Genomic DNA, 24,362 nt, shown 5'->3' on the forward strand with positions numbered 1-24,362 from the left:
AGTTCCATGCATCACCACCATACAATCCGGAAGAATTACTAGCAAATACGTTCAGTACTACTGCCTGCCGGTTCTGGTAGCAGAGTCCAGGGTGCTGTTTTAGGTGCTGCAGCCTCTCCAGAGCTCGTCTTGGGAGGACGACGATGTCCAGTATTATCACAGGAACGATATGAATACATACAGACCTCTGCTTCCACATTTCTTTGGCCCAATATTTCAGATCCCTGTGTTTGGACAGACCAGTTTAGCTGGTTTGCAGATTGTGTGTGTTGGATTCAACAGTCTCATTTGATGGGCCCCACACAGGGTGAAATCTTGGAATTTTCAATGTTTTTTTCACTGATCCTAATTTATGAAGTTTTCCCTTTTCAATGATATACAGTACATATATTAGTGCCTTATTTCTGGTTTATTCGTTCAACTAAACAGAACATTGTGATTGCGTGAGAATGAGCATTACACATTACTCAACAAATTTGATTTTTTTTAGTCACCAACCTCCGAGGGCAGTTACTTAGAAGATGTTGATTCAAAAGAAGCAGTTGAGGAAGACAAGCCATATGGAGAAATGCAACGGTCACTGAACTGGAGAGCCTAGATCATGTACAAAAGCGAATGGGTACGAGGCTGCTACCACTAAAAACTGCTTACAATGGAAAGTGTGGTGTCACCGCCAGACACCACACTTGCTAGGTGGTAGCCTTTAAATCAGCCGCGGTCTGTTAGTATACGTCGGACCCGCGTGTCGCCACTATCAGTGATTGCAGACCGAGCGCCGCCACACGGCAGGTCTAGAGACACTTCCTAGCACTCGCCCCAGTTGTACAGCCGACTTTGCTAGCGATGGTTCACTGACAAATTACGCTCTCATTTGCCGAGACGATAGTTAGCATAGCCTTCAGCTACGTCATTTGCTACGACCTATCAAGGCGCCATTATCATTTGCTATTTATCTTGTGATGCATGTACCGTCAGACCGATGTTCACCAATTATGGATTAAAGTTACGTATTCCAGAAGCTACGTACCTTTTTTACTAGACTCAACTCCTACAACTGTTCCAGACCTTACGCCAGCCTGCATGAGCTTAAACGAGTGCCTTTCGGCTTCCTCATAGTGGCTTGGCTGTCTTGCCAAGTCACAACAGAAAGAAATAGGAAAATGACAGAGAATTGCATGGTAAGAATATATTTACAGCGTAGATAAAATTCAAAATTACTATTGCACAGTCATCAGGCAAAATGTTACTAACATTGAATACACGAGAAAAGCTGCATGAGCGGTTTCGTTTCCCCTCTCAACAGACGGTAATCCCATTCATGGCCTGTGCCCTCCAGGAAGTGATTGATGGTACAAATACACCAGAGCACAACAAAATGCCGATAAACTTGTTGACAAACCATCTATACATTTTGTCATAGTGGAAGTCTTGAAAGAAACTTCAGGAATTTGTCAGATGTTAGACTACTGAAGAAATGTCTACACGGCGATACCCCGAAACCTAACGATTCCATCACCAGCATAATATCGGCCAGAATTGCTAAGACAGTGTTTTTTTTTTCAAAATATAATTTTGATGTCTTTAATGCAGTGTCAATGGTCGTTGAAGGAAATGTTGCAAAGCTCTGAAAAACGACTACGAACTGTTGGTCGTTTCACAGTGAAGTAAATGTTAACTTTAGATAAAGAGACTTAGGGCATAAATGGGAGTTGTTACAAACCTTGAAGTAAGGGCTAGACAGCGAAGACAATGAGGAAAAAGGATTTTGCGAGATGAGATGGAAGAGGGTGCAGACAACCCATCATATGGAGTTCGGATGCACTGACGTCTTTAATGGGGGTTTCCCACAAGTTTCTTTTTTTTAAAAAAAAATAGTGTACTTTTTCTCATCTTCTTCTTGTCAGAATTAGGCCATAATTATTGTATGTACTCAATGAAGTATTGGCATATATTAACACAAGAAATTTCTTATTTTGTAAGTATGAATGATGTCAGTCTTAGACACACAGGAAGATGAATATTTTTTTTTATTTTATGTCCATTTTTTACGAAAATAATATGTCTTAAAAATAATCAGTACTTCTAGAAATCCCTCTGTTGAAGTGGCTATAAATGTGTGACCTACAAAATATTTTTTTTCAAATTTTTATTCCCAATAGCTTCAGAGAAAAAGTATATTTTATACGAATAAATTTTATATCGTTTAAGATACAGGTGTCCCAACCTGTCCGGAGCCCCTAAAAATCTTTACTGATTATTGTCCGTTCCAGTGCAACGGATTGTTTATTTGCTGCGGTTCCAGTAAATGCTGAATTTTGCATTTCCTACGACATGGAGAAGATCGAAGAAACTTTTTCATTAACTGATACTGTTGTCCCAAGCTTTGGTTCTGACCTCGCCATTTCTTTTCAAACATTCCGCGGTTACCACGGTCTGTAGTTATAACAATTACTACCTTTGTTACCCAAAACAGAGATTACATTTTTTGATAAAGTCAGGTGTACTCCAGGATATAGCCGGCCGCGGTGGTCTAGCGGTTCTGGCGCTGCAGTCCGGAACCGCGGGTCTGCTACGGTCGCAGGTTCGAATCCTGCCTCGGGCATGGGTGTGTGTGATGTCCTTAGGTTAGTTAGCTTTAAGTAGTTCTAAGTTCTAGGGGACTTATGACCTAAGATGTTGAGTCCCATAGTGCTCAGAGCCATTTTTTTGTACTCCAGGATACTTGCAGAGTCCTGAGTAGTGCGCCTGATGACCTACCAACACTTCATCCGAGATCCGTAAGGTTTCAGCCAGCAGCACTTTCATTCCATTTCCTTTAATATGTCCTGGGGTCCTTCACTGAGTGCTCTCCAAGTTAAGCGGCATTAGTCCCAGCGCGACAGTGACTACTAGCGTGAATGACACTAATTTGCCTATTCCTCATTAGACTGACCTCGAGGCTCAGATTCTTAAGCCGGCCGCGGTGGTCTAGCGGTTCTAGGCGCTCAGTCCGGAACCGCGCGACTGCTACGGTCGCAGGTTCGAATCCTGCCTCGGGCATGGATGTGTGTGATGTCCTTAGGTTAGTTAGGTTTAAGTAGTTCTAAGTTCCAGGGGACTGATGACCACAGATGTTAAGTCCCATAGTGCTCAGAGCCATTCAGATTCTTAAATTTCAAATTCTTGTTTGTCGCCTTACAATTAACGCTTCGGGCACATGGAACTGATACGTTTATTAAGAGTGATGATTTCTTTTTCTCTTTCTGTCTGACGTAGAACGATGTCAGGTACACTGAAGCGCCAAAGAAACGTGTATAGGCATGCGTATTCAAACACAGGGATAAGGAACCAGGCAGAATACGGCCTGAGGTTGCACCGCCTGTATGAGACGACAAGTGTCTGGCGCAGTTGTTAGATCGGTTACAGCTGCTACAATGGCAGATGATCAAGATTTAAGTGAGTCTGAACGCGGTGTTATAGTCGGCGCATGAGCGATGGGACACACAATCTCCGAGGTAGCGATCAAGTGGGGATTTTCCCGTACGACCATTTCAAAAATACACCGTGAATATCCGGTAAAACATCAATTCTCCGACATCGCTGAGGCCGGTAAAAGATCCTGCAAGAACGAGGCCAACGACGACTGAAGAGAACCGTTCAGTGTGACAGAAGTGCAACCCCTCCACAAATTGCTCCAGATTTCAATGCTGGGCCATCAACAAGTGTCAGTGTGCGAAACATTCTAAGAAACTCCATCGATATGGACTTCCGGAGCCGAAGGCTTACTCGTGTACCCTTGATGACTGCACCACACAAAGCTTTACACCTCGCCTGGGCGCACCAACACCAACATTGGACTGTTGATGACTGGAAACATGTTGCTTGGTCTCGTTTCGTATTGTATCGAGCGGATTGACGTGTACGGGCATGGAGACAACATCATGAATCCATGGACCCTGCGTGTCAGCAGCGGACTGTTCAAGCTTGTGGAGGCTCTGTAATGGTGTGGGCGTGTGCAGTTGGAATGATATGGGACCGCTGTTTCGTCTCGATACAACTCTGACAGGTGATACGTAAGTAAGCATCCTGTCTGATCACCTGATCCATTCACGTCCATTGTGCATTCCGACGGACTTGAGCAATTCCAGCGGGACAATGTGACACCCCATCCACCCAGAATTGCTACAGAATGCCTCCTGGAACACTGTTCTTAGTTTAAACACCTCCGCTCCCCAGACGTGAACATTATTGAACACATCTGGGATGCCCTGCAACATGCTGTTCAGAAGAGGTCTCCACCCACTCGTACTATTACGGATTTGTGGAAAGCCCTGCATGATTCATTGTGTCACTTCCTTCCAGCACTACTTCAGACATTAGTCGAGTCCACGCCACGTCGTGTTGCGGCACTTCTGCGTGCTCGAGGGGGCCCTGCACTATATTAGGCAGGAGTACCAGTTTGTTTGGCTCTTCAGTGTTCATTGTATGGTGCAGGTGATACGCATTTGTTGATCTTACAGCATAGCGCAATGACCAACTACCGTGGCCTCTTCAGGTGTGAGGTCGTACCATTTGCTCTGCCTATTTGTTACTGGAGGTATGAGTGCATCTTGAGATTCTTCGCCAAAATAGGGCTTTCGTAGTTCTTCAAGGACTGATTTTGGACAGGGAATATTAGTATTGATATTATTATTATTATTTATTACTATTATTACTAGGAATCTTTGGTCTATGCACACTGTAAATTCCACTGCATTGCGAGTTTCTAAATACGCCTGGTTGGAACTAAGTGAAGTCTCAAAGTCCTACATTCTCTAAGGAAAAGAAATCTAGTATGAATCTAATATTAAATTATAAACCTGATAAATTAAAAATATTAGGAAGGAGAATGATACGTAAAATGTTAAGTCCACAGGAAAACGCAACATTTTGAAAATTAAGATGTAATGACGATATTTATCAGAGCATAAAAAAATATCAGAAACAATAACGAAGAGGAAATCACTATTTTTCTACAGAATTGATGATAATAGACTCACCAAGCTGGTTTTCAAATATCTTGGGGAAACGAAATTAACAACGAACTGGATTCCACAAGTTAGGAAAGAACTGGAAATGAAAACTTAAACAGAATAAGAAATACTGTAAGAGGGATTTTTTAGGGAAAATGTTTTATAACTGGAAATATGTAAGATAGAAGGGAACGAAAAAGTAGCACAAAGTTAGGAAAAGGTAGAAAAGAAAACAACAACAAACGAAGCATAAACAATTGAACAAAGTTCTTTGTAGGGCTCTACGCAAGTGGAAGAAGAAACGAATGAACTACTATTTGCACTGAAAGTCTCGGTTAGTGTGTTTTCCATTATAGTGGCTGGAGCCGTTTGTTGTGGTAAAGCCGGTGTATAGGGGCGTGTATATTATCTCACAACGTACACCTGATTACATGTAATAGTTGATTTTTCTGGACGTTCAGTCACTTCGTTGGGGAATTGTCTACGTTCTCGTAGAAGAGATTGTACCCGCTCAAACGCTTCACTGTGTGTTTGAGCTGGAGTGTAAGAATTCAGGAGTGGGCGGAGTGTAGTCGGTTTGCGCCAGAGAAGACAAGGAGCCCGGGCAGGCATAAAAACGCTTTCGCGGGGATAAATCCGGCCGGAATTGGACCAATAAACCATCGGAAGGCCAGCCCGGACACGATAGGATAGGGTAGAGGCCACGGGTAGGGGCGAGGGGGGAGGGGAGCGTGTTTTATTGCCGCGCTGCGCGGGGAAAGTCTTTCAATTGGGAGCCGCCTTCGTTAAGTCTCACCTCAGCCGGGCTCTGCCCAGCTGCGTCCTAGCAGATGAGCTTCGAGAGATTTAGGCTGGGGAATTCCTCAGTGGACGTCAGCCGACACGTGAGGCAGTCCTAGCACCTTGCACCCTTTCCGTCTGGTAAGTACGAACCAAGCACACTGGGGTGTCAAAAGTCATGGGGTAGGGATATGCGCACATACAGACAGCAGCAGTATCGCGCACACTAGATGCGAAAGGGCAGGGCTTTGGAGGAGCTGTCGTTTGTACTCAGCTGATTCGTATGAAAGGATACCGACGTATGAACGCACCGCAGGAATTAAGAGACTTTGAATGCGGAATAGTAGCTGGAGCTACTCCTAGATGCATGGACGTTCCATTTCGGAAGTCGTCAGGGAGTTCAGTATTTCGAATTCTACTGTGTCATGAGCGTGCCGAGAATATCAAATTTCTGTCATTACCGTTCAGCACGGACAATGCACTGACCGACGGCTTTTACTTAACGACCGAGAGCAGCGGTGTTCGCGTAGAGTTGTCACAGGCAAGCAACATTGCCTGGAATAACCGCAGAACTTAATGTTGGACGTACGACGAAGGTATCCGTTAGGGCAGTGCGCCGAAATCTGCAGTTAATGGAATGTGGCAGCAGGCGACCGACGCGAGTGCCTTTGCTACCAGCACGACATCGCCTGCAGCGTCTGTCCTGGGCCCGTGACACGATTGGTTGGACAGTAGGCGATTGGAAAATCTTGGCGTGCTCAGATCTGTCGCGATTTCGGTTGGTGGCAGCAGATGGTAGTGTTTGAATGTGTCGCAGACTCGACGAAGCCATGAATCCAAGTTGTCAACAAGGCACTGTAAAAACTGGTAGTGGCTCCATAACGATGTGGGCTGTGTTTACATGGAATGGACTGGGCCCTCTGGTCCAGCTGTACTGATCATCGACTGGATGTGGTTATGTTCGTCTACATGAAGGAGAGATAGTGAGATAGTGAGATAGTGGGAATTAGTGAAGTTCGGTGGCAGGAGGAACAAGACTTCTTGTCAGGTGACTACAGGGTTATAAACACAAAGTCAAATAGGGGTAATGCAGGAGTAGGTTTAATAATGAATAGGAAAATAGGAATGCGGGTAAGCTACTACAAACAGCATAGTGAACGCATTATTGGGGCCAAGATAGATACGAAGCCCACAGCTACTACAGTAGTACAAGTTTATATGCCAACTTGCTCTGCAGATGACGAAGAAATTGAAGAAATGTATGATGAAATAAAAGAAATTATTCAGACAGTGAAGGGAGACGAAAATTTAATAGTAATTGGTGACTGGAATTCGAGTGTAGGAAAAGGGAGAGAAGGAAACGTAGTAGGTGAATATGGATTGGGGCTGAGAAATGAAAGAGGAAGCCGCCTGGTAGAATTTTGCACAGAGTACAACTTAATCATAGCTAACACTTGGTTTAAGAATCATGATAGAAGGTTGTATACATGGAAGAACCCTGGAGACACTAAAAGGTATCAGATAGATTATATAATGGTAAGACAGAGATTAAGGAACCAGGTTTTAAATTGTAAGACATTTCCAGGGGCAGATGTGGACTCTGACCACAATCTATTGGTTATGACCTGTAGATTAAAACTGAAGAAACTACAAAAAGGTGGGAATTTAAGGAGATGGGACCTGGATAAACTGAAAGAACCAGAGGTTGTACAGAGTTTCAGGGAGAGAATAAGGGAACAATTGAGAGGAATGGGGGAAAGAAATACAGTAGAAGAAGAATGGGTAGCTTTGAGGGATGAAGTAGTGAAGGCAGCAGAGGATCAAGTAGGTAAAAAGACGAGGGCTAGTAGAAATCCTTGGGTAACAGAAGAAATATTGAATTTCATTGATGAAAGGAGAAAATATAAAAATGCAGTAAATGAAGCAGGCAAAAAGGAATACAAACGTCTCAAAAATGAGATCGACAGGAAGTGCACAATGGCTAAGCAGGGATGGCTAGAGGACAAATGTAAGGATGTAGAGGCTTGTCTCACTAGGGGTAAGATAGATACTGCCTACAGGAAAATTAAAGAGACTTTTGGAGATAACCACTTGCATGAACATCAAGAGCTCAGATGGAAACCCAGTTCTAAGCAAAGAAGGGAAGGAAGAAAGGTGGAAGGAGTACATAGAGGGCCTATACAAGGGCGATGCACTTGAGGACAATATTATGGAAATGGAAGAGGATGTAGATGAAGATGAAATGGGAGATACGATACTGCGTGAAGAGTTTGACAGAGCACTGAAAGACCTGTGTCGAAACAAGGCCCCGGAGTAGACAACATTCCATTGGAACTACTGACGGCCTTCGGAGAGCCAGTCCTGACAAAACTCTACCATCTGGTGAGCAAGATGTATGAAACAGGCGAAATACCCTCAGATTTCAAGAAGAATATAATAATTCCAATCCCAAAGAAAGCAGGTGTTGACAGATGTGAAAATTACCGAACAATCAGTTTAATAAGCCACAGCTGCAAAATACTGACACGAATTCTTTACAGACGAATGAAAAAATTAGTAGAAGCCGACCTCGGGGAAGATCAGTTTGGATTCCGTAGAAATACTGGAACACGTGAGGCAATACTGACCTTACGACTTATCTTAGAAGAAAGATTAAGGAAAGGCAAACCTACGTTTCTAGCATTTGTAGACTTAGAGAAAGCTTTTGACAATGTTGACTGGAATACTCTCTTTCAAATTCTAAAGGTGGCAGGGGTAAAATACAGGGAGCGAAAGGCTATTTACAATTTGTACAGAAACCAGATGGCAGTTATAAGAGTCGAGGGACATGAAAGGGAAGCAGTGGTTGGGAAGGGAGTAAGACAGGGTTGTAGCCCCTCCCCGATGTTATTCAATCTGTATATTGAGCAAGCAGTAAAGGAAACAAAAGAAAAATTCGGGGTAGGTATTAAAATCCATGGAGAAGAAATAAAAACTTTGAGGTTCGCCGATGACATTGTAATTCTGTCAGAGACAGCAAAGGACTTGGAAGAGCAGTTGAACGGAATGAATGGTGTCTTGAAGGGAGGATATTAGATGAACATCAACAAAAACAAAACGAGAATAATGGAATGTAGTCGAATTAAGTCGGGTGATGTTCAGGGTATTAGATTAGGAAATGAAACACTTAAAGTAGTAAAGGAGTTTTGCTATTTGGGGAGCAAAATAACTGATGATGATCGAAGTAGAGAAGATATAAAATGTAGACTGGCAATGGCAAGGAAAGCGTTTCTGAAGAAGAGAAATTTGTTAACATTGAGTATAGATTTAAATGTCAGGAAGTCGTTTCTGAAAGTATTTGTTGGAGTGTAGCCATGTATGGAAGTGAAACATGGACGATAAATAGTTTGGACAAGAAGAGAATAGAAGCTTTCGAAATGTGGTGCTACAGAAGAATGCTAAAGATTAGATGGATAGATCACATAACTAATGAGGAGGTATTGAATAGGATTGGGGAGAAGAGAAGTTTGTGGCGCAACTTGACCAGAAGAAGGGATCGGTTGGTAGGACATGTTCTGAGGCATCAAGGGATCACCAATTTGGTATTGGAGGGCAGCGTGGAGGGTAGAAATCGTAGGGGAAGACCCAGAGATGAATACACTAAGCAGATTCAGAAGGATGTAGGTTGCAGTAGGTACTGGGAGATGAAGAAGCTTGCACAGGATAGAGTAGCATGGAGAGCTGCATCAAACCAGTCTCAGGACTGAAGACCACAACAACAACAACAACAACATGAAGGAGGTTTGCAGCCGTTTATGGCCTACGTGTACCCAAACAACGATGGAATTTTTATGCATGATAATTGATCACGACTGATTTGAAGAACATTCTGGACAAGTCAAGCATACGATTTGGCCTCCCAGGCTGCCCAACATTTAAAGGACGCAATTGAGAGGTCAGTTAGTGTACAAAATCCTGTACCGGCAACACTTTCGCAATTATGAACGGGTATATGCATGGTTCAATATTTCTGCAGGGACCGTCCAACGATTTGTTGAGTCCATGCTACGTTGAGCTCCTGCACTACGCAGACACGATGTTAGGAGATATCCCCTGACCTTCGTCACCTCTAGTACACACACACACACACACACACACACACACACACACACACACACACACACACACACACACACGTTCATAGGATGTGTCGACATACAAAAAGTGTTCCACAATGTAAATCACTGCAAATAAGGAAAGACGCTATACTAGCTAATTTGACAGTGCTTCGCAGTTGCTAAATATGGGAATTGGATACATGTCCTGACTGCCTTCACATCCCCCCCCCTCTCTCTCTCCACCCCCCGCCCCCTCTCTCTCTCACTCTTATCTTTAGTCTTGTTTGACGTTATTGAAAATGATCCTTGATTGAGATCTAAAGCCGCCTTAAATGAATGGATAAATGGGTTGGGGATCATTCGCATACAGGGTTTTTGAGATACCTCTCCTGGTGCTGGGAGTGTCAGGCTAGTAGCCTCACTTATAGTATTTTGTATAACTTTAATTTGCCAACTTGTAGAATTACAAAGTTTCCGATCATGCAGATTTCTTAGTAGTACAGGCACAACGTCAACAATTTCTGTTTAAAATTACCTATAAGAAGAAAGGATATATGTTGGAGAAACATTTTTTCTAATTCTTTAATACCCTGCTACAGCTGTTAAAAGTGACTGCAAGAAAGAAAACGAAACCGCACATTTTGACAGCGCAGCAAAGCATTTTCCTTACCGCATTTCGTTTTTGACAGAAAACCTATAGACTGTTGTTTAAAAAAATATGTAACCTATAGCCGTCTGTACCTTTATTGCAGTACCGTGTAAAAATTTGAAGTAGAACTTTCCAAGATTTTTGTAAACAACTTAAGTAACTTCTCGACTGTATATAGTAGCGTAGACCTACAAGAACAATAAGAATCGAAGACCAAGAACGGACTGCTCGGATTAAAAGTGGTGTAAGACTGGGATGTAGTCTGTCGCATCTAATGTCAAGCTATACATCGAAGGAGAATGACGGAAATAAAAAGGAAGGTTCAGGAGTGGGGTTACAATTCAGGGTGGAAGGATATCAGTGGCCGGCCGGAGTGGCCGTGCGGTTCTAGGCGCTACAGTCTGGAACCGCGTGACCGCTACGGTCGCAGGTTCGAATCCTGCCTCGGGCATGGATGTGTGTGATGTCCTTATGTTAGTTAGGTTTAAGTAGTTCTAAGTTCTAGGGGACTGATGACCACAGCAGGTAAGTCCCATAGTGCTCAGAACCATTTGAACCATTTTTGATATCAGTAATTCGCTGTTGATGGTCCTACTTCCTGTGACACTGAAAGAAAATTCCAAACCTATTGAATAGCAGGTATCGTCTACTGAGCGCGCAGTATGGATTGAGAATAATTCTTTTTAATGAGTGTGTAAGGATTGCCGCCAACGTACATTTCGCGAACGTAAGACACTACAAATACTGACACAGATACTGACGCGTTCATTCAGCTCCACGGCAGTTTCTGGCATTTGACAACAAACGAGCTTTTGCATTGGTGATCGTTTTTCAGATCAAGCTGTTAAATGATATACTTAACATAGGTTGGACCTCCACCTTTGTTCACACAGAAATTTAGAAGCAGATTTGACTTCACACGTTATGAGCTTGAGATACACAATAGACTGTTTATACGTATGCTTACCACGTGCTTTGTGGTCTGATTATTACTTTGTACATTGAAACTGGTAGATCTACAAAGACATTCACTTAACAACTATCGATTTTCTTTCCAACACTGATGGTACATTATCCGTTTACTTCTGCAGTGGTTATAGAAATTACAGCTTTGTAGGGTTTAGTGCTGTTTATTGGTGCGGTTCTAATCTTAATCATGTGAACGAACTGGCAAGTTGAATGATTCTGTTAATACGTTAACAGGGACTTATCAGGTATTGTGTGAGATATGTCAAATGATGAAAATGTTATAGTGGTTCAGTACCGTCGTCTCTGATGAGGTTGTGAAATCTGGACAGTGTTTCAACGAGACAGCTGCTCCTCATCTTGAGGAACTTACTGACGTGTTGCTGTAATGGCTCGCCAATATATGCACGGGCCCACTAGAAAAGCGCAGGTGCCGAGGAGTGAAGCCACAACGGTATCGTAGACTGCCGGCGCGCGCTTTGGCCCGCGATTTGAGGCCGCGCTTTTCCCGTTTCGCACATGCGAAGACCGTTGCCTGTTCCTCCGGCAGGGGGCACTAGAGAGCCTGTATACGGAGAGAGTGGCCATAGGTGGAGTTGCCCGTGATTGGTTGATTAGCTTTGGCGCCATTTTTCTGCCAAACGTCTCTCGCGCTTCCTATGTTCACCGTGCTTTTGAGTTGAAGTTCAAAGGACTTTTCGAAACGATTAAAAGGTATTTGAATTATTGAGAGACTTGTTATCCGTTGTGCATGCATGTTAGATTTAGTTGTATATCGTTTTTAGTACGTAATTAGCGTTTGCGATCTTAAATACGAGTTGAAATAATGAAGCGTTTTGTGATGAAGTCGGTAGGCCTACATGTTTGAAGTAAACATGTTAGTAATTGTACAGTATTGTTTTGACATCTGTAATTCGTTCTGCAGCCGTTCGTAGACGATGCCAGGTTGTGCTGCATTTGGTTGTTCCAATAGAGGTAGGGTGGATTTCGCATGTTTGCATTTTCACGCAATGAAGAAAGTCACGCAAAACAGGAAGGCCTATTACAATTTACTGTATTTTTAAGCTCTTATTTTGTAGTGGACTGACAAGACAGCCAGTCCACAGTGACGGGTAACCGAAAGGCACGCGTACACACACGCCGACTGGCGTGAAGTCTGGAACAGGATACGTTATTAATACACTAAAGAAAAGTACGTAGCGTCTGTTTACTTAACTTTAATTCATCCTTGTGGTACATCGCTCTTGACTATACAAATGAGAGTCTCTCCAGATATGGTTAATGGCGCCTTGCTAGGTCATAGTCATGGACTTAGCTGAAGGCTATTCTAACTGTCTCTCGGCAAATGAGAGAAAGGCTTCGTCAATGTAGTCGCTAGTAAAGTCGTCGTACAACTGGGGCGAGTGCTAGTCCGTCTTTCTAGACCTGCCTAGTGGTGGCGCTAGGTCTGCGATTACTGACAGTGGCGACACGCGGGTCCGACATGTACTAATGGACCGCGGCCGATTTAAAGCTACCACCTAGCAAGTGTGGTGTCTGGCGGTGACACCACATATTTCTTTAACAGTTCGTGCATACTGGTAGCATCACAAGCTTTTCTGAAGCCAATATCTGACAATCCTTGCTGGAAACGGAATGTTCCTGTAATTGTTGTTCCATGCTCATTCGACTTTATAGCGTCGAACTTTATTTCGTTCCGAATCAGAACACTAGGCATTACTTTGGTTTCAGTATTATTGCCTGACAGTTGACGTAGGCAAGTTGTAAGCGCGTTTTTCGCAGTTGTCGTGGTTGCTGAAACATTATTCGTAGTAAATAATTGTAGGTGCTATTGAAGACAGCTGTTAATAGGCCTACGTGCTGTGGGGTAGAAGGGATACGGTATTTCTTGTTATATTTGGTCGTTATTACAGTAGCCTACATTTAACAGTACCAGATTTTTTTTCCGTTTGTTATCTACGAGCGGTATTCAGTATGAAAGATAGTCGTAAGCAGTTGTTTACTTGTGACATGCAAAAAGTTTGAAGACGTGACAAGAAGTACTAATACGTCTCACACTTTTTACATGTCACAAGTAAACAACTGCTTACGACTTTCATTCATTTGGCGTAATACAGGTACGTTAAATCTTCAGCGTTATGCACTTCCGATACAAAACAAATGCTATGCACTATATTTTTTTTATTTACGTTACTTTCATTGCAATATATCTAGTAAGCGAACTTAAAAGGAGATAAATGCAAGTAACGAATGATTTTTACTGTCACTGTATCAAATTTTCCTGTGCTGCACTTAGTAGGCTGCTAAGAGTATATTATAGCTGTAAAGAAAGGCATTTAACGAATGATTTCGCCATATTGTCTTGTGCTTTTGATTCGGTGAGTGTGTACTCCACTACTGGCCATTCAAAAGTCCCGCCCGCGGTTTGGCAGAAAAATGGCCGCCGTATCGTCCGATTGGTCACTCTCTCCCTATATACAGGCTCTCTAGGGGGCACCGGATGTCGACGTCCTGTGGGACTCCTCTACGATGACGTTACAGCCCCAGCCCTTGGCCCCTGCGCGTATATTGGCTAGCCACTTCAGCATCGCGTCAATAAGCACCTGAAGGTGACGAGCAGCTGTCTCTTTGAAATACTGTGCAGCTTTTAATTATCCGTCGCTACACCCGTGAAGAACTAAAGGAGTTGTTACGTCGAGAAAGTCTCAAAAACCCCAACACTGCGTTGATTTGTATCCTTTATAATCGACGGCCTAATTAAAGGACCTATTTTAAGTCTTTCTCGCTGTGGCCGAGCGGTTCTAGGCGCTTCAGTCCGGAACTGCGCTGCTGCTATGGTCGGAGGTTCGAATCCTGTCTCGGGCATGGGTGTGTGAGATGTCCTTAGGTTTGTTAGGTTTACGTAGTTGTAAGTTCTAGGGGACTGATGACCTCAGGTGTTAAGTCCTATAGTGCTCAGAGCCATTTGAACCATTTTTAAATCTTTCTACAGGTGGTAAATTTTCATTCCGTCACTCGTGGATCGGCCCGGTTTTGAAGTAGAAGACAGAAAGTAGGAATATAAGTTTTGACATCTAAAAATTCGTAAATCCTGCTGTCATACCACTATGTGACTGCCAGACAAACGCGCAGATGCGTGGTACTGAAACAAGCACTCCCACTGTTGAAAAACAAGTGAATCTATTGAAACCAAAATGCGCAGCAGGCGTAATTGAATTGTTATAAGATTTTACACCGAAAAAGAGGGAGAGTTTCCAATACTGCAACTCAAATGTATCGAGAATCACACCATGCCTAGTCCACCAAAGTAGAAAAAGAGCGCAGGGCACGCCTATTTCTAGAGTGGGTAAAAGAAAGGATATGTAACATTACGGACCAGTTCCACTAACGTCTGTCCTTTATACGCTATAACGTGTAACGCTATAGCATTATTTAAGCACAGATATAATGGCGTCGTCCGCCTTCGTAGCTCAGTGGCCAGTGTTTCCGACCGCTCTGTGGAGGTCCGGGTTCGATTCGCTACTCTGCCAGGGATTATTTCTTGGCGGGAGGACTGGAACGGAGCACAGTTACCGCAGAGATACTAACTGATGAACAACTTGAGCGAAAAATAGCGGCTCGAGGGTCTGCCACTCCATACCTCATCCGAGCGACACCTTTGGAGGAGGATGACACGGCGGCCGGTCGGTCGGTACCGAATGGGAATGGTCCGACAGGACTAGTGGTCGGAGCCATAGCGCGATGCAATGACGTCCCCCTCTTTCAACTTGGGCCAGGAATATCCACCTGTGTGACACACCGTTCCATTTTTTCACACACTATTTCCCATAAAAACACTGTGTGACACAAAACGAAGGCAGTACCCACAAGGGGAGGAGCAAACAAAATGAAACTTTTTAGGTCGGGAGGGTACGTGATGTTATTTCAGTAATTACGAGTACAAAACAAAGTGAAATTTACAAAGAACATGGCAGCATGAACACATTGGTAAGTGTGACGTTGCAGCTCATCTGGCCTGGCCACTTGTTCTGATCAGTTGGGAAGGGTATCGCACAGCCGCTGCATCCCTTCTTGATACAAGCTGTCCCACAGCTGTGCTAACTGAACCTTGATATGCCAGATACTGACTGGTACCGTGACGGAGTTGACGTGTGATCTGTTCTCACATAAGTTCTGTCAGCGACAGGGACAGATCTGTGGATTTTGCTGGCCACTTATTTCCCCGTCCTTCCCTAATCCCATGAGACCGATGACCTCGATGTATGCTCTCCTCTCCCGAATCAACCAACCAGTAATGTGATCTAATGTTACGGTTTAAATTTTCTCAGTCCCTTTTTTATGGGGTACCTCTTATAGGGAAGTTCGGTAGTGAGCTGTTCTGTTGAAAACCAACGAAAAATGTCTACCATAAGCACTGATAGTTGAAAAAATATTCGTTTTCGTAAATGTCGAGTTTAGAAAAAATTCACTATCTTGTGAGCAATACTAAACAGCCATATAGTACATTTTCATAACTTCTCTGTACTGCAACGGATTCGTCTCATTTAAAAGTAAACGAATAAGTGTACAACTTATCTTTTGCTAATTTTGTAGTTCTTGAGTAACATGAAAACGGTCCTCAATTATAGTAGATGCACGGCCTTATAGTAATAATGTTTCGTTCAATAATTATTCCACAAAACATGAAAAAGCATTCGCATTGATGATGGCAAAAATATGCCGAAAAATGTTTGTACTGTAACAATATTTCGTGGTTTACTTTATGACGCGGAGCGCAGTTCACATTATTTAGTCTTCAAAAACTAGTCTTGTTAGAGTGAAATGTAGGCTTTCTACGAGAAAATCATTTGACCACAGCATTAGAGTTCGAAGTATATTAATGGGTCTATCATATGAGACATGTAAATAAAGGTCCTGGCAGTACCTTCCTGCCAAACAAGATGGTGAATACTACAGAGATACGAATATTCAAAAATGGTTCAAATGGCTCTGAGCACTATGGGACTCAACATCTTAGGTCATAAGTCCCCTAGAACTTAGAACTACTTAAACCTAACTAACCTAAGGACATCACACACACCTATGCCCGAGGCAGGATTCGAACCTGCGACCGCAGCAGTGCCGGACTGCAGCGCCAGAACCGCACGGCCACCGCGGCCGGCTACGAATATTCAGATTGAGAGTACATTCATTTTATGTTTATCTCGTGTTCAGAATTTTACACTGATTTACGTGTTGCAAACGTTGTTTATTCACTTACGACGTTTTACAGAGGCTCTCTTAAGAACTTCCGTTCCGCCTGCCTCTCTCTGTCTAGCATGTTCTGCCGGGCGAATTGGAATTGAAACCAACTGCAGTTAAATCTGCCCTGCGGACTGCAAGCTGTCCTAACACATCGTGTATTGCTTGAAAATCGCACATTGCTCCCAGCATTCTCAACCATGCCAACATTAGTTTCTTCAACAATTTGTACCGCAATTGACCGTCGGCTTCTGCCAGGAACAATTATGGAAATCACCAGTTCATCCCAGCTTCTGAATCACGTTCTTCAACCCCGATGCGGAAAGTGGACCTGCTGTTGTTTTGATAAAACAGATTTACCAGTAACGTCCTGCTCACTTGGCCCATACCCAGGTTGACTGTCTGCGGCTGTAATGCATACTGATGCTCGTCTTTCAGCCCAGCGTCGCCGTACCAGAACAGTACCAGCGCTTAATGGCTAGGCATGACACTAATGCTGGTGCTGCTACCGACAAGACGACTCTCGTGCTGGCGCAGATTTTGTGTTTAGCATTTGACGATGCCACCATGACCTCAGTGTATTAGGACATGTTTTTATAAAACAGATCTGAAGATGGTCATTAGAGACCGAAACCGGTGGTTTGAGGACATTAAAAAAAATTGTGACCATAGACGTGAAGTAAAGGAAATTTATTCCATTTTCGGATCACTGTTCCCAACCATGTCGCAGCTTGTGAAACTAACACTTGTAACAACGCAAATGTTGCAGCACTATGTCTGAGCGCCTTTCCCATAATGTTGGGTACCCATCCCATAAATAGTTTTCCGTCTACTCTGGCTCAAGTAGCGGAACTTTAATTATAACCAAATGGCTCTGAGCACTATGGGACTTAACATCTGAGGTTATCAGTGCCCTAGAACTTAGAACTACTTAAACCTAACGAACCTAAGGACATCACACACATCCATGCCCGAGGCAGGATTCGATCGTGCGACCGTAGCGTTCGCGAGGTTCCAGACTGAAGCGCCCAGAACCGTACGGCCACCACGGCCGGCGTTTAATTATAACCACCCTGTATGATTGATATCTTTCTCGCACCACCGTAGACATCTGCACACATCCTGCAAACTCAGTGTGTCTCTTTCGCTGCGCATTTTCTCGCGCGAACCTTTCCAGTGATTCAGCCTTCCTTTATTTTCCCATATAGAGTGGCATTCTTGCAAATGTCACGGATTACTTTGGTATATCTGTAGTCAATGCGGGCACTGTGCATAGCTCTCATTACCTGCCCACGTTCCGATCGTGAAGATTTATACCAGCGGTTTGTACAAGACAGATAAAAGACCAATGGGCATGAAATTCTCGAGGTTCGTGTTAACACCTTTCTCGAAGGGGGGAATGTCTTCTGCATATTTCCACGAGTGGAATGTTCCCTCGTTTGTGAAGGCCACGTCAGTTAACATCGGGGCAGTGCAGACGCCGACGTCACGAAGAGCCGGCGGTGGGTTTCTGCGGTTTGGCAGCGGACCACTGCCCGCAGGAATGTTCCCGTGCGGTAGGCCGCCGCCCCTGCAGCGCCGCTTCTGGAGGGCTTATCTGTATTGCGGCGCCGGCGCCCCCGTGTAGCAAAGCAATTGGATATAAAACTCCACCCCCGACGCCGCCAGAGGAGGGAGGAGGAGGGTGGAAGAGGAGGAGGAGGAGGAGGAGGAGGAGGAGCACTGTGGGCCCTTTGTCTCCGCCGCGCCCAGTTCTTCTTCTTCTCCTTCTTCTGGCCGCGGGGGTGCGCTCGTAAATCTCGCCGCCGCCCCCACTGCCGCCATCCCCGCCACACACACACACACACACACACACACACACACACACACACACACAGGTCCACCCACACGCGTGCGGCCCGGAGGAGCTCCGCCACTGCTGGCGCTGTCTTTTAAGCCCTGGAAAACGGCAGATCTCATTCCGCGGCCTCGGAATTCCCCAGGGTGGAATTGGGTGGGATTACACCGCCCCCTTCCTTCTCTACCACCCGCAGACCCGCCTCCTGTACGCACACATACACACACACACACACACACGGCCTCTCCTAGACTCCTCCTCCCCGTTCTTCCTCCAGTTCCTCTCCCGCCCGGAGGCGTTCATTTCGCGAGTTTCCATACATCTCGAGCGGCGGCCATCCGTCACGCGGGGGAGCTGTCGCAGTTTTTAGATTAGACTTGGGCGCAGCGCCGCCGCTGCCGCCGGCTGTGTGTGTTCCCGCCGTCTCCCCGGCGGAGGCGCGGGCCGGGAGAAAAGAAGAGAAATGTGGAAGAATAGCGGGAGCGCGCACGTGGGGGGTAAAGGAGTGGAGCGGCGAAGGAAAAATACGAGAGAGGCGAAGAAATTACTGGGGAGGCCCTTTTTCTAGACGCGGGTCCCCGGTATGTGTCCACCGTCCTCCTGCGGCCGTCTCACGAGCTGGAAGACTGGGTGCCTAGCAGGTGGAAAATGAGCTTCAGATGTGGCGACCGTGACAGGACGTCGCCCGAGTCGCGGAGGGAAAACTCTTTGGGAGTCCCCCTGAGCTTGAAAATGGAGTCACTTTGGGGGTGAATAGCATCTTAACTTCCCTCTTACTTAATTTCAGCAAATCTTTTGTAGGCAGTTCTCTGAATGAGTCATAACTCAGAGTGTTAGAGATAAGGCAGATACTGTACCGAAGCACATGCAAAATATCTTACAACTTCATTATTAAAGGATGGACAACCAGCATATTACACTTGTTATGTTGTTGAAATTCAAAATGGTTCAAATGGCTCTGAGCACTATGGGACTCAACATCTGTGGTCATAAGTCCCCTAGAACTTAGAACTACTTAAACCTAACTAACCTAAGGAGATCATACACATCCATGCCCGAGGCAGGATTCGAACCTGCGACCGTAGCGGTCACGCGGTTCCAGACTGAAGCGGCTTTAACCGCACGGCCACACCGGCCGGCTTATGTTGTTGCAGCTTTTTCCTCTCTACAACAGTTCAACCCTCTTTCTCTCTCTCTTTCTCCCTCCTCCCTCCCATTTTGCAGCTTGAAATTGATTATAGGTGTAAGCAACATTATGAACTGTAGCTTTTGGTAAAGGAGGGGAGAAAATTAAAAAAAATACATTTTGTTTGTTACATATGTTTCTGTTTGATACAGGGCATAACGATAGTCACGTGGTGCCTGATATAGGGAGTCCATAAATTAATAACCTGAAACCTATACTAGGTATTAACAAATGGTTATCATTATGTGCTTAGATAAATCATAGTGTTTTGTTTCCTCATTCATACACATCAACGAGTGCACTTTTAAAGGCACGTATAATGACTAGTTGGAATTTCATTTCTCTCCAAGTATGGTTCAGGATCTCCTCGGTCATATGTTCAAATGCATTGCGAATACATGTCTTCATGTCTTGTAGGTCTCTAACCTTGGTTCGGTACAACAAATCATTTACAAGTATGCGTCAGACATCATCTGTTAGTATTCTTGGTCGGCTTCTCTTCTACGTGACGAAGTACGTCCTTTTCAAAGTGGAGAGTGCGACACGACCGCGGAGACCAGAGTCAACCCAACTATTTGCGAACGTACCAGTTTCTCGCAGCAGTTGCTTTAGTGACAAAAAAGACGGGCACTAACTTCGACGACCTCCTCTCAGTTTGTGTGCGCACAGTGAAGTGGGAGAACTGAAAAAGATCCGATCTTCAAAGTTTTTTCTTCTTTAAGTCTTCGTGTGACATGGGTTCCTTCTCAAAACTTTGTCTACTAAGTCTCCTGCACAATCCGTAGAACCTATAATTGGAACTGTAAAACAGCCTGTATATGTATACAGTATGTGTTTGGTGCCAATGAAACAGTAGCCCAAGTGCTTTTCAACTGAGGGAGATCAGCGTCTCGATTCTGTTTCGATACGCCATTCAGACACTTCGAAAAACGTTGGATTGACATTCGAGAACCGATGTTCCCCATAGGCGAACGCCAAACTGTCAGCTCCCAGAGAATATGTAGGTGCGATTTCATAGTACAGTTTGGCTGCAAGCCGCCATTCGTATTGTCAACTGGAAATTACATGTACATCCAAAGGTTTGTATTGAAGTGGTCCTGAAATTTGTGCTCTATCTATTCACCATGCAATAAGGCGTTACTTTTTAAAACAGAAATTCCTTGTCGACATTTGTAGTCCATTTATGTGCCGAAACGGTAGTGTAGGGTTAAGGGCCCTCATCTTTCAAATCTCTATAGGGAGTCGCGTATGGGGCCGCTCTGTCGTGTACTATTGGCCGCGCTAGTGAATCCGCCGCATCTTCATGTCCAGTCGACGAGTGCGCGATGTTTGTTTGCAGCAGTTTCCCAGTTTCGATAATGTCCAACGCTATTGTGAGTAGCAAGAGGATCTCTTTCGCGAACTCATTCATCTGTTCGTAAAAAGATGACACGATGTTCTTCAAAACATTATCTTCATGCCTTCAAGGAAGTCGCCTCCTGTGTTTCGAGGATGACATGAAGGTAATCAATGAGTGACGGCACAACTGCGTGTGTGTTGTCCAGGATCGTACGCAACCGACTGCATTTACTGGGGCTCCCAAAGGTGAAGCGTGCCAGAGTGGGAATGTTATTCAGTATCGAAATTGACTATCCTGATACCTTAAGGGGACGCGTGCGTACCGTTCTTTGTTCTAATTAATCAGATAGAAAATAAAAGAAAAGTTTTACGTTACGTTTTCGGAATGTATGTTGGGGTAACAGACAGAAGGCACGGGACACCTCCTAGTATCGTGTCGGACCTCCTTTAGGCTGGCGTAGTGCGACAATTCGACGTGGCACGGACTGAACAAGTCGTCGTGAGTCCCCTGCAGAAACACAGCGCCGTGCTGCCACTATAACTGTCCACAATTCCCTAAGTGTTTCGGTGGAATATTTTGTGCACCAACTGACCTATCGACTATGTCCCATAAATGTTCGAGGAGACTCGTCTTGGGCTATCTGGGTGGCGAAATCATTCACTCGAATTGCCCACAGTGTTCTCCAAAAACGAGTAGCGAACGTAAACCATCCCGCGCAGTGGCCATGGTGCAGCAACCGCTATATATTTCCAGTAGGAAAATGTTCACGCTGCAAAACCTCATAGGCTTAATGGACGCGTTTCGCCTTTTTGAGGCATCTTCAGAATGCGTATAGGAAGTACAGGTAACGCATTAGACATAAGAAGTCGCTATTTCCATTACTTACGACAAGTGTGTTACCCGCAGTTCCTTCACGAATTCTGAAGACGCGTCAAAAAAGCGAAACGCGTCACTAAAAGTTATGTTGTTTTTGCAACCTAGATTATTTTTTCCGCTGACAGTAGCAAACAATTGTGGCCCAGTAAGATGGCGTATTATCGTCCACAAAAATTCTATTTTTGTTTTGGAACATAAAATCGATGAATAGGTGCAAAAGGTCACTAGGTAGCTAAAATGGTTCAAATGGCTCTGAGCACTGTGGGACTTAACATCTCATGTCATCAGTCCCCTGGGAGTTAGACCTAATTAAAACTAAGTAACCTGAGGACATCACACACATCCATGCTCGAGGCAGGATACGAATCTGTCGCACGGTTCCAGACTGAAGCGTCTAGAACCGCTCGGCAACAGAGGCCGACCACTAGCTAGCCCGACATAATGATTTCTAGTCAATGATCGGTTCAGTTGGGCCAGAAGACCCAATACATTCCACGTAGACGTAACCCACACCATTATGGAGCCATCATCAGCTTGCACAGTCCCTTGTTGACAACTTACATCCATCAGTTCATGGTGTCCGCGCCACACTCGAAACCTACCATCAGCTCTTACCAGCTGAAATCGAGACTCATCTTACCACGCCACAGTTTTCCAGTCGTGTAGGGTCCAACCGATATGGTCATGAGCCCAGGAGATACGTTGCAGGCAGTATTCATGCTGTTAGCAAAAACAGTCGCATCGTTCGTCTGCTGCCACAGCGCATGAACCCCAAATTTCACCGCACTGTCATAAAAGATACGTCGATGGCGTTATTTCAGTGTTACTTGTCTGTTAGCACTGACAACTCTGCGCCCTCGCCGCTACTCTCGGACCTTAAGTGACGACCATCGGCCACTGCATTGTCCGCAGCGAGAAGAAATGCCCCAAACGTATTCTCGACACGCTCTTGACATTGTGGATCTCGGAATATTGAATTCCATAACGACTTCCGAAATGGTATGTCCCATGCGAATAGCTCCAATAACCATTCCGCGATCAAAGTGTGTTAATTCCGGTCTTGCAGCCATAATCACCTCGGAAGCCCTTTCACATGAATCACCTGATTACAGATGACAGCTCCGACAGTGCACCGCCCCTTTATACCTCGTGTACGCGATACTACCGCCTCCTGTATATGTGCGTATCGTTATTCCATGACCTCCGTCAATTCAGTCTAGGCAGAGGTCTAGGTTGGGTTGAAAAGTGACAGTTTGCTTATGAGTTGACGAAACCGACGATTTGATGTTATGAGGATAACATAAGCTTCTATTACACTGGAATTTTTTTTATGCAGAATGGATCTCAGTGAGTGTTTAACGTCCGTCATATTTGTGAGATCGTGGGTCAAAGCAGACATATGGTATCGGTAGGTTCAATAATTCCGTGTCTTGTATGGTGAAGATTAATCATTCCCACTCCAACTCCGTTTTCACTGTACCTTCTCTTGCTTTCCCTGTCAATGTGTGAATCACCATGGATTCCTTTTAATACGTCTTAGCAAGGTGAGACGATAGTTCCGTGGTTTTAACTTCTGGAGGAGGTCGAAGAACTTTGACGATAATACACTCTGCTTGCATACGGTCCATAGGTGGGTCAAAGTGTTACTGAGTTTCTCAATTAGTGAAGCCCTCTTTCCTGAATAAATGATCCAGTTTCCTGAAGTTATAATAATTTGTTCGTCTGTTCATGTCCACATCAAATCTATTTTCCTTACATTCCGCCGGCCGGAGTGGCCGAGCGGTTCTAGGCGCTACAGTCTGGAACCGCGCGACGGCTACGGTCGCAGGTTCGAATCCTGCCTCGGGCATGGATGTGTGTGATGTCCTTAGGTTAGTTAGGTTTAAGTAGTTCTAAGTTCTAGGGGACTGATGACCTGAGAAGTTAAGTCACCTAGTGCTAAGAGCCATTTGAACCATCCTTGCATTCCGGTAATTCCTTCTCTATCTACCTCTTTTTCCCTTTCTTCTTCTTCTTCTTCTTCTTCTTCTTGGAGTATGTATAATAGAATCTCGGAACATACTCAGTTGAAAGCTGTAGTTCCCCGCAGATAATCATCTTGAGGTTAAAGCTCTTCTGGCTGTGTAAGCTTTAAGAGTAATATACATTTTTGGGTGGGGTCGGTCTTTAGCAAAACCCAATTTTATTTTTTGTCCCAGACATTTTTCACTGGAGTTGGTTTTTTATTATTATGGCTGTTAAACATAAGGAGTGTTCTCTCTCTCTCTCTCTCTCTCTCTCTCTCTCTCTATATATATATATATATATATATATATATATATATATATATATATATATCGCAATCACAGATTTTTGAAGAGCATATAAAACTTCTTATCACATGGTGTGGTTTTCCTGCTG

The sequence above is a fragment of the Schistocerca cancellata genome, chromosome 12 (genome assembly GCF_023864275.1).
Source record: "Schistocerca cancellata isolate TAMUIC-IGC-003103 chromosome 12, iqSchCanc2.1, whole genome shotgun sequence".
In the NCBI taxonomy this organism is placed as follows: Eukaryota; Metazoa; Arthropoda; class Insecta; order Orthoptera; family Acrididae; genus Schistocerca; species Schistocerca cancellata.